The sequence below is a fragment of the Henckelia pumila genome, chromosome 4, assembly GCF_033568475.1.
Source record: "Henckelia pumila isolate YLH828 chromosome 4, ASM3356847v2, whole genome shotgun sequence".
NCBI lineage: Eukaryota > Viridiplantae > Streptophyta > Magnoliopsida > Lamiales > Gesneriaceae > Henckelia > Henckelia pumila.
Window position 1 is genome coordinate 151976003 of NC_133123.1, and position 6356 is coordinate 151982358.

The 6356-nt window shown below is 33.1% G+C and overlaps 1 long non-coding RNA gene across 1 annotated transcript; it reads right to left on the reverse strand.

Annotated features, from left to right (window-relative positions):
• Positions 1-4503: 4503 nt before the first annotated feature.
• LOC140859965 (uncharacterized) lies at positions 4504-6071 on the reverse strand. Its single transcript, XR_012143565.1, has 3 exons — positions 5937-6071; positions 5196-5378; positions 4504-4648 (listed from the first exon to the last, which is right to left on the reverse strand). It is a non-coding gene; the product is annotated as an uncharacterized lncRNA (long non-coding RNA).
• Between the last annotated feature and the right edge of the window lie 285 nt (positions 6072-6356).

A 6356-nucleotide genomic window follows, 5' to 3' on the forward strand; every position in this document is an offset into this window, starting at 1 on the left:
GAATGATTATCTGAAGTTATTTTCACTTCAATCATTCAACTCGAATCTGTTCAGTTGTACTCTAAGTACTGAATATAATTCTCTCAGTATTCCTCTTGTCTGATTCAAGTACACAGAAGGAAGCTATCAATATTTCCTTACTGTAGATACGTGAAACAATTCAGATTCATTGTATCAAACTGAAAAGAATAAATCTTTCCCATTGTCAATTCCATCTGACATCTTATTCAATGAAGTTCAATATTCAACATCATATTCTGAATCTGTAAATGAAATTCTGCTTTTTCTCTATTCTGAATTGAATGATGTTTCAAGAATAACTTTGTCGCTTAACTAATCCGTTTCAGCTTCCAAAGTTATATCTATCATTCAATTACTAATTCTGGTTCTTCTTTTCTGTTTTCATTTCATACAAATTCATCGTCAAATTCGTTGTGTATTTCGAATCAACTCCGATCGGATATCGACAAATCATGTCTGATCTGAGGTCATATACCTCGGTAATATCATTTCAACACAAGAAATCGGAGTTCTTTTCATCATATTATCATATCATTATCTCAAAATTGGCTCAATAGCTATTACAGGAATTATAATCCTTAAGTGGCAACATATCAAATCAAATAATACCGAATCAGGTATTAAAGTTCTGAGAATATCCTCAATATTTGAAAAATCGACTCAGATAATCCATCAATCGAATTCAACTCTCAGAACATCAGTCAATCAATTGATGCCACATTCTGTCAAATAAATCTAAAGTCTTAATTCGGACAATAGATTTTAATCATTCCTGTACTTTCATCATATCTCTATCTTTTTCCCGGATCTAAATGGATAGCTGTTCGTCACATCTCATACAGAGTATTCCGCCAAATTCTGATTAGTCTATTCGGACTATCAATTAATCAGAGTATAATATGTTGTAGTCACAGATTTCAAAGTATTCAGAACTGTTGATAATCGGTATCATATCAGATAAAAATTCATTCTCACAAATTCGATTCATCATCTCTGACTATTCTTCCCATTCAAGGATAATATATTGTACCTTTTCCTCAAAAAGTACTCAATGTCTTCGGATCTTCTGTATTAAAATTAATAGAAACCCAATGTTTCAATCTAAAACATTATTTCCTGGCTTACTGTTCATCTTGCAACGAATTTAATCATAATTCAGTGACTTGTTCATACAGACAGATCATCGTATACAGTAATGTTCATGAATCAATTCATAACTACCACCTGTTTACCTCATCTATACTGTTTCATCACGGTAGTTGTGGCAAAATATTCTTTCAAATTATAATCTTGGTTCAATGTTTGGAGTCTCCAAACTAATACTGAATTCATCTGATCAACGATTTTCAATTTCATCAGAAATTTTCTGTACATTTAACTTCACAAACGTACTAATTCTGTTACTTCTATTTGCTTTATCAAAAGATAAAACAATTATCAAATGAATATCGAATTCATAGTTGTGCAATTCTTCAAATTCGGATATCTCTTTTTGGAAATATCAAGCACAATCAACTAACCAATCATAATATAATTCATTCATTCGGATCTGAGGCTTCAATTCATATCTCAATCTGGCATTCTGTACTGAATTCTAATCATTTCAGTTTACTTTCTGTGTTGCTTTTATCTTCTGAACAAGTCTGCCTTACTTCCAATCGAAAAATAATCAGTCTGCTTGGTGTTATATTCATCTGAATATTCAAATCAGAATACACAGAAATCTGAAATCAATTCATCGGATGCCTATTTCATTCCTTATTCATATCTCCAAATACCGACAAATCATATCATCTAACCCAAAAATCAGGGATCATATTCAAATTCTTCTATCAGTTACGAGTCACAATCTTAAATACGCCGAAATATCATCAAAGGATCAATAATTCTCAAAATCAAAAGAAATAAATCAAGATTGAGAAAATCCCTCAATCAAGGTCATCCAAAATCAAATCTTCTGGATAACAAACTCTGTAAAGTGAAAACAACTCACTTGCATCACATTACTCAGAATGAGTAAATCAACACAGGCTTTAAACGAAAGCAATGTGCCATGAGAGCCAATCAATATTAAATCATTCAAGAATTATATCTCTAGTTGATGTAATCGATTCAGCATAATCAAAGAAAAGACTCACCTGTAACCGATTGTTATATCATCATCTATCTTCTAAACCTCAAGATTAATATCCAATTCATAATCTCATCAAGTCGGTAATTCATAAATTCATCACTTCAATATTGAATTCCAGTTCACAATTTAAACTAAAGTCAAAAATCTTACTGAAATATATCTGTAATCTCTATTCATTGGCATACCTATCAATGCTGATTTAGATCTTGAACATATTTCGTGCATCGAATATACTGATTTCGGAATATTTCTGTAATCAAACATCATATAGCAAACCGAAATCATAGAATCTTAATTCGAGATTCTATATCATATCATCATATTCATATGCATATCATGTTCCTGTTGATCTAATTTTATCGCTTCTGATCATCATACTGATTGGTTAAATCACAAAATCCAATGATTCAATAATCTGCAACTATCACTAATCAGTACTTAGGTAAATTCTCACATGAACAATATCATGTTCAGTTTCAGTTCATCGAAGCAATAGTTCTATTCTTCAGTTCAATTCACAAAATCTTTTTTTTGATACAGAGGTAATCATATAATAAGCTTTCCGCTATCATATATCTATTGCACCTACAACATAAACAGGTTACCTGTAAATCTCATTCTCAGGTGCAATGTTATTCTAATCCTCTGTATACTTTTGCTCTTTATTCATTGAATAACTTTTAGCACATCTGTCTGACTTGTCCTTACACTGTTTGTTCAGATATCTTCCTCCACAAAAAGTTTAATAATTTCTACTATACTCTGCATTCAGAATCAGACTAATCCATCTTGACTCGCTAGAGTTAGAGATTTATTTTCATATCATTCGCTTCATATCTGTTCTGGAATAAAAATTGTAAATAAAGTTGTGAATATCTCACATACTCTTATATATCTACAATTTCATTCTCCTAACTCATCATTCAACTTCTATTTTTCTAGACAGGTCTATGTCTTTAAACAAAATGTTTCAGTCGTCAACATTTATCAGACATAATCTGCGGATTCAAGCCATTAAATAATTCACTCAATTTTGAGCTTTTCATCATCTACAATTCAAAGAATTGTAATAGACTTGAACATTCTAATAAGACATTCCTCAAATTCAAAAGATTCAACTTCTACAGGGTATATTTTTCTTTCTCATCATTTCTATCTGTTGTGGCAAAGAACTATAAACATAATTCTGTTCTAAGCACTTACCAACAATCAACATACCTCTGCCTCTTATCTTTTCTTCATCAAAATCCACCAGCTGGTTGCTAGGTTTCGAAGTTGGTATTCAATCAATCTGATCCGATATTCATCTGAATCTTTCCGATATTTGAACAACTAATCAAGTTCTTCAAACCAACTATTACCTACAACATTATCTATTCATTTGCTGATATTTTGTTCTGTTCCATCAGAGATAACTTCATTCAGCTGAGTAATACCGTTCTGTTCTGTTCAATCTGACCATAACATTCTATTCAGTCTGGCCATATGATTCTGTCAGTCTGGGGTGCTTACGTCACCCAAAGAACACTGTTCTATTCAATTATGGGTGCTTACATCACCCGGTAAAAATCTTATAACAAAACGGTAAAAATTTCAAAAATTTACAAATCAGTAAATCAGGCAATTGAATTTCAAATATAGATCATGCTCACATGCAATTTATCAAATCATCGAATTATCAAATCAAGTAATGCATAATCATGCAATACAATTCATGCATGTGACTCAATCTACCCCGCTCAGCTTCTATCTCAATCCAAGAACTTACGCTCTGATACCACCTGTTGTGATGACCCGAGTTCTAATCTCTCATTAATCAACCCTGTTAGACAATAATCAAAGTCTAAACAATTAATCAACAATGCTAGACAATAATCAAAGTCTAAACAAAAGAATAAAAAAAAAAAAAAAAATTTCAAATGGATTGCCCTGCGCACGCGCGGGCATCACCCCTCGCGCGCGTGCAGTTCAACGAGCCCGAGGCTCCATGGGCTGGCTCGCGCGCGCGCGAGCAGTAGCTCGCCCGTGCGCCGGCCACGGCACCAGAAAAAAAATGTTGGCTCAGCTGCTGTCAAAAATGAAATCAAGCCTACAATTGATTCAAGATCATCTCCTACAAAAATCTAGACATGGTTTAATCAATCATAACATCTAACATGCATTCTAACATGCTACAATTGTTAGGAATAAACCATTCCAAGGCTTTACAACATAATTAAAATCTCATAAACATGCAATAATCTTGTCATATAAAAACTAGTTCAAGATACAACATGTTGGAGTCAAATATTTGAAACATTACTCAAATTTCAAATATAATAACAAGACTTTTAGATCATCCTTAACAAGTCTTGATACAAGTAACTTCTAAAATGATCATGTTTACGACTCAATAAACTTCATGACAGTTCAAACAACTCCTAACTCGGATCCTCACACTATATCTCTTCAATCCTTGTTCTTCATGATTGCTTTTGCCCTGTTCCAATCCCCCTATTGCAATGACACATACAACAAAACAATAGCCGGATAACTCCGGTGAGAAATATATTTCCCAATAAAAGCAACTAAACATGCATATCAAACATATATCAAGATCATGATATAACAGTAAATACAATGCATGTTTTCAAAACAAGGTTCATTTCATCATTCGTCGGTTGGGATCCCGAGAAGTAGATATCATAACTAATCCACCGACTCTCCCGCTCGAGGTGGGGTTACTTATCTTTCTTCTCTAGACTTTGAAACAATCATATATGCAAATCAGACGCTAGGCTAAATCAACCACCCAGGCCATACATATACAATCCTTCAAATCGTCTATTCGAACGTTTCCGTTCATTTCAAAATCAAGGAATAAGTCTTCAAGATGAATGCAACATATATCATTATCAAAGCATTCATAACATCAAAAACTTATTCAACAACTCAAATGAAAGCACATAAGAGCAATTAAGCAAACAAGTATGTGATTTAAGGGAACTCGATACAAACCATCTCGAGTTGTATTCCCAATCAAATAGTAGTCCACTTTTACCTTCGTATATTGTCCGTTCTGAATTCTTCAACCTCAAACATGTACATCCATCTTCGTTCAATTCAATCCTTTCAGAATCGAGTCGAAATCATCAGCACATCTTCAATCAAACCATTTCAAATTTCAAGCGAACTTCCTCGGTTCACTATTCGACTTCTTGAGTTGCTTGAGCTCGTAGCATGTCTGAAATATACAGATTGCATCTAACAAAATCAGTATACAATCCCAAGTTCATTAGCTCAATCGTAGACTATCCATATGGTTTCAAAACATAACCAATCATCGTAGCGATTGACAATCGAGAATCGTTACGGTATCGAATTCATTTCTAATTTCAATTCAATTCATACAGCTTTTCAAATCAATACTACATCGTTTGAATCTTCAAAACAGTAGCTAAACATATCAAATAACATCTTATCTCGACAATCATCTATCAAACTTGTCTCAACACATCAATCGACGGCATAACGACTGAAAATCGGTAACCGACGAAATATCGTATTCGAATTCAATCTCATCTCAACATATGTGATCATAAACCAGACAAATAACCACATACCAGCAGCTAAAATTTCGAGAATACATGCTGGAGAATCCATACGATTCATTCAAAACTAAATCTTCAATCCGGTTTCGAATATAAACAAGACAACACGTCAAGAACAAGATCATATGCTCATGTACTGATCTCTGCCAATTTCGTTCTACAAAACATACTTAAAGTACTCAGAAACTTACATAAAGTCGAAGTACTCATCGCAAGGATTCCAAAACATCTTTCGGAATTGAAATCGGACGAACGACGCAAAAGTTACGGCATTTTGAAAATCATCGAATTCAAAAGCAAAAGGAAGAGGTTTCGACCTCTGTTCTTAAATTCTGAAACCTGTTTGCTTCAAACACGTTTCATTCTGATTAAATTGGATAGATATTGCATAAATTGCAATTTATTCCCTCAAGTCTTCAGTAATTGCAATTCAGTCCTCGGCCTTCATTTTAATTCAATTTCAATCCAAAATAATTTAAGAATATTAGAATTTAAATCAAAACACTAAATATTCCCAAATTAAATATACTCGGATTATAATTAAATAAATTCGAATTAATTAAATAATCCGCCATTTTGCACTTTAGCCCTTCAAATGTCAGTATGTGCAA